The sequence below is a fragment of the Nicotiana attenuata genome, chromosome 6 (assembly GCF_001879085.1).
Source record: "Nicotiana attenuata strain UT chromosome 6, NIATTr2, whole genome shotgun sequence".
Taxonomy (NCBI): domain Eukaryota; kingdom Viridiplantae; phylum Streptophyta; class Magnoliopsida; order Solanales; family Solanaceae; genus Nicotiana; species Nicotiana attenuata.
Genome location: NC_031994.1, coordinates 7013413 through 7018924, shown reverse-complemented (window position 1 = coordinate 7018924; position 5512 = coordinate 7013413). Strand labels below are relative to the sequence as shown.

The 5512-nt window shown below is 37.7% G+C and overlaps 1 long non-coding RNA gene across 1 annotated transcript; it reads right to left on the bottom strand.

Moving 5' to 3' along the window:
* On the bottom strand, positions 324 to 851 carry LOC109226566. Its single transcript, XR_002068077.1, has 2 exons — positions 615 to 851; positions 324 to 540 (listed from the first exon to the last, which is right to left on the bottom strand). It is a non-coding gene; the product is annotated as an uncharacterized LOC109226566 (long non-coding RNA).

Sequence of the window (5512 nt, the reverse complement as noted above, 5' to 3'; positions counted from 1 at the left end):
GTACTGTTTGGTTTCATAAACTTTATCAAAATCAACTTCAATTTATATTATTGGTAAAAATTAATATGCTTATTTCAGTTGCATTATTAATGCCTTAAGTTTCAAACACAAGATTTTTCTTTTTGGGACTAATTTGGTTTTACATGCGTTTATATAGCTACAGGCTTATTTCATGAAAATATTATAAATGATTTCAATGAAGGCAACCTACAGGAAACATTATAGCAAATAAATCTGAAAATAAGCATTGCAGTACTACTTTACTTAACAGAAAAAGATTACCATAGGAGGGGGATATTAACCTTATTGCAGTAACACTAGAATTTCAAGATAAATAAGTAACTTATAATAGAAAAGTTGCTCCTCTAGAGAGTGCTACAAATATTTTATTCTTGAATTAAAAAAACACAATTTCATTTTAGGAATACCCAACTTTCCCCCTTTGCTACTGAAGCAATCTTACTGAAAGATTCCAAAGCCAGCTCTACTTTCATCAAGTAATTTCTCCACAATACTAAACAAATTTGACAGCTTTTCATGCTGCAAAAGAAATAAATAAATAAAATTTATATATATATATATATAATGAGATGAAATTAAAATTGAAAACTGACCTCAGCTACCAATTGGGCAAGCTCCATTGTTTCAAGATGTTTCTGTTGGGATAAAAAATAAATATCCCCGCCAGAAATAATATCCACGATAAAAAATAATAACACAAGAGAGTAACAATGACACCCAATATTTTAACGGGATAAAATACAATACCCAGCGGAGCAATATTACCACTATAATATTACAACTTAGTAGTGTCAAGAGACTACTACAACTTCGAAAGAAATAACACTCTTTATTTTAAATACCTCACTACAATATTACTCCCACTCACTATTTATCTCACAGACTACAATCTGTGGATTACTCTCTCTATGCTCTATTGTGCTCTCTCTGATTTTGGTGTGTTTTAAATGAGGAACGAAGCCTGCTATTTATAGCAAAACTTGCCAAACTTTCAGCCAATCAAAATGCTTGATTCATTGCAAGTTGCCAACGTCCAGGCTTGGTTTTGGTTTTAGCCTTTGTTGCAACTAGATTCTTGTTTCAGCGTTATTGCACAAGTTGCAATTGCAACTTGTTGTTATCATCTTCCCTTTTTAATTGCTTTTGTTTTTTGTTTTTTTTCTTTTGTTTTGATTTGGCCCCACAAATCTCTCCCTTAATTTTGATTTTTCTTCTTCATTCCAAGTCTTGATCTCAATCTCTGAAAATTTTCCAATTTGAGAGGCTTGGTGAAAATATCCGCAACTTGATCATGAGATTTTACATACTTGAGCTCAACTTCCTTCTTGGCAATGCTTTCTCTGATGAAGTGATACCTTGTATCAATATGCTTGCTTCGATCATGATACACTGGATGCTTCGCGAGTGCCTGTGCGGATTTGTTGTCAATACAAATCTCCGTAGCTTCAATTTGTGGTAAATTGAGCTCCTTCAATAATCTTCTCAGCCAAATAGCATGACATGTACATGATGTTGCTGCTATATATTCAGCTTCACAAGTTGAGAGAGTAACAATTGATTGTTTCTTTGAACTCCAAGAAATAACAGAATTACCCAAGAAAAATACAAAGCCAGTTGTACTTTTTCTATCATCAATATCTCCGGCATAATCACTATCACAATACCCCATAAGGTTGAAATCATTAGAAGAAGAATAAAATAACCCAAAGTCAATCGTACCTTTTAGGTAACGAAGAATTCTTCTAGTGACTTTCAAATGAGTGGAGGTAGGAGCTTCCATGAAGCGGCTTACTACTCCAACTGCAAAGTGTATATCTGGCCTGGTACAAGTCAAGTACCTCAAACTTCCCACAAGACTTTTGAAAAATGTGGGATCCACCTTTTCTCCTTCATCAAACTTGGATAATTTTGTCCCACTCTCCATCGGTGTGTTCACGGGATTGCAATCGAGCATGTTGAACTTCTTCAATATCTCTTTTGTATAGCTTTCTTGAGATATAAAAATTTCATTCTCCATCTGCTTCACTTCTAGGCCCAGGTAGTATGACATGAGCCCTACGTCTGTCATCTCAAACTCACGGGACACATCTTTCTTAAAAGCTTCAAACAAACTTGAGTTATTGCCCGTAAAAATAAGATCTTCAACGTAAAGACAAACAAGTAAGATATCTCCATTAGTATGAATTTTAAGGTAAAGAGCATATTCATGGAGACAACGAGTAAACCCATTGTCTTGAAAATATTTGTCGATGCAACTATTCCATGCTCGTGGGGCTTGCTTTAATCCATATAAGACTTTCTTCAACCGCAACACTTTATCTTCATGGTTTTTGACCACGAAGCCCAATGGCTGTTCAACATAGACTTCTTCTTCAAGATAGCCATTCAAGAAGGCTGACTTGACATCTAGTTGATGGATCTTCCACTTCATTTGCGCCGCCAAAGAGATCAACAAACGAATCGTCTCCATGCGGGCAACAGGTGCATAGACTTCTTCATAGTCAATGCCTTGCCTTTGCTTGTATCCTTTAGCCACAAGTCGTGCCTTGTATTTCTCCACATCTCCATCTGCATTCTTTTTTATTTTGTATACCCATTTCACTCCAATTGCTCGATGACCCTTGGGAAGAGTTGTTAACTCCCAAGTGTTGTTCTTCTCTATTGACTCAATCTCCTCCTCCATGGCTTGTCTCCACCTTTTGTTTGTAACAGCTTCATCAAAGTTCATTGGTTCACTGCCAGCAAAGAGACAACATAAAAAATCAAAATTAATAACTTCTTCTGTGTCCTCATAGAGCTCTTGAATGCTCCTTGTCCTTTGCGGCTGTTCATTCGAACTTTCTTGAGAAGAGGGAGATACAACATTGGTTGGAGAAGGAGGTGGAGTTGTATCCTGCACAGGTTCCACGGTCTCTGGTTCTTCTTCATCACCAAAATATAGAAGAAAATCATATGAAGTTTCTTCCTGAGCTTCCCAATCCCATGCCAATTCTTCATCAAATTCAACATCGCGACTTACCACCACCTTACCGCTGCTTGGGTTGTATAACTTGTAGCCTTTTGAACTCGTATCATAGCCAACAAACACATGCTTGACACTTCGATCGTCAAGCTTCGCTCTCCCTTGATGTGGCACATGAGCATAGGCTATGCTCCCAAAGATTCTCAAATGTTTGACACTTGGCTTTCTTCCACTCCATGCTTCTTGAGGGGTTTGATCTCTAACATTTCTTGTTGGAGACCTGTTGTTCAAATAAACTGCACAAGAAACAGCTTCGGCCCAAAATTCCTTGGGCATACTTTTAGCTTTCAACATACATCGAGCCATATTAAGAATCGTTCGATTCTTTCTCTCTGCAACTCCATTTTGTTGGGGTGAATAAGGTACCGTTAGAGGGCGACGAATTCCATGAGACTGACAAAAGTCATTAAATTCGTTTGAAGTGAATTCGCCTCCTCTATCGGACCTTAGAGCTTTAATTTCATAGCCACTTTCTTTCTCCACAAGTACTTTGAAATTTTTAAAAGCAGCAAAAGCTTCAGATTTTTGGTTCAAGAAATAAACCCAAGTCTTTCTACTAAAGTCATCAATGAAAAGCAGAAAGTATCTACTTTTACCAAAAGAAGGTGGATTGATTGGTCCACACACATCAGTGTGAACAAGCTGGAGCGGCTTGGTTGATCTTGACATGGCCTCCTTTGGAAAACTCCTCCTTGCATGTTTTCCAAGAAGACAAGCTTCACACAATTGATTGGGATGGTTGATTGATGGTATCCCATGTACCATGTTCTTTTCTCCCATTGATTTGAGCGCTTCAAAATTCAAGTGCCCAAATCGCATGTGCCAACACCATGATTCATCTTGCACATTAGCCTTCAAACACTTTGCATCAATTGTTTTAAGATTCAGAGAAAACAATCTATTCTTTGCCATATGCACTTTAGCAATTAGAATTCCACTTGAATCTCTAAGCCAAAGATGCATATTTTTCATGTGGATGTCATATTCCTTTTCAAGAAGTTGGCCCAAACTCAAAATATTACTTTTTAATTTTGGCACTTAATAAACATCTTGAATTAGCTTGTGACTACCATCTTTACAGGAGATCAGAATCGTACCTATCCCTTCGATTTGAATCTTTGAGGTATCTCCAAATGACACATTACCTCTAACCATTTTATTGATCTCCACAAACTTTTCTTTGCACCCACACATATTATTGCTTGCTCCATTGTCCAAATACCACGAGCTGCAATCATGCCTGTCTTCTTCTTTGAGTGCCAGCAATAACGTTGACTCATCTTCTTCTTTCTTGTCGTCAACAAGGTTAGCTTTCTCTTCAACAATGCTACGACATTCCCAAGAGTAATGGCCAAATATATGACAATTATAACACTCAATTTTTGATTTGTCATACCTTTGTCCATTATTTTCTTGGTAGTAGCCACGTCCTCTTCCTCCTCTTTGTCCACGACCACGGCCTCTGAATGCTTGGTGGATTTTAACTTCATTGTTGAAGTTGTTACCATTACTTCTTCTTCGTCCATGACCGCCACGGCCTCGTCCTCGTCCATTCCCTTGATAGCTTTTTTCACCTCCATAATCCTTGAAGGATGTCTGAGTTTTAAGAAGTTGCCCCAATGGCACTTCTTGTCTCCTCTTGATCTTTTCTTCATGGGCCTGTAAAGAACCCTCCAATTGCTCCACCATCATTGAGTCTAAATCTTTAGACTCTTCAATAGCACACACCACAAAATCGAATTTAGGTGTTAAAGTGCGAAGGATCTTTTCTACCACACGAACATCTTTTATGTCCTCCCCGTATCTTCTTAATTGATTCACAACAGCCTTCACTTTTGAACAATAATCCGAAATGCATTCGGATTCTTTCATTTTTAAAACTTCAAAATCAGCCCTTGGAGTTTGAAGTTTTACCTTCCTCACCTTGTCAACTCCTTGAAGAGAATTTTGTAAAATCTCCCAAGCTTCCTTTGAGGCGGTAGCATCTGCCACCTTCTCAAACATGGCATCATTCAAACATTGGTGGATGAGCGTGAGGGCTTGTTCATCCTTCTTCCTTGTCTTTGCCAAGACATCTTTTTTATTTTGAGGCAGAGCTTCCTCATTATCGGGTTTTGCGTACCCTCTATCTACGATTTCCCACACATCCCGGGAGCCTAGAATGGCTTTCATACGTAGACACCATTTCTCATAATTATCTTTTGTGAGACGGGGATACTGAAAAGACAGCGGACCATTACTCGCCATGGCTCTGATACCACGTTGTTGGGATAAAAAATAAATATCCCGCCCAGAAATAATATCCACGATAAATAACAATAACACAAGAGACTAACAACGACACCCAATATTTTAACGGGATAAAATACAATACCCCAGCGGAGCAATATTACCACCATAATATTACAACTTAGTAGTGTCAAGAGACTACTACAACTTCAAAAGAAATAACACTCTTTATTTTAAATA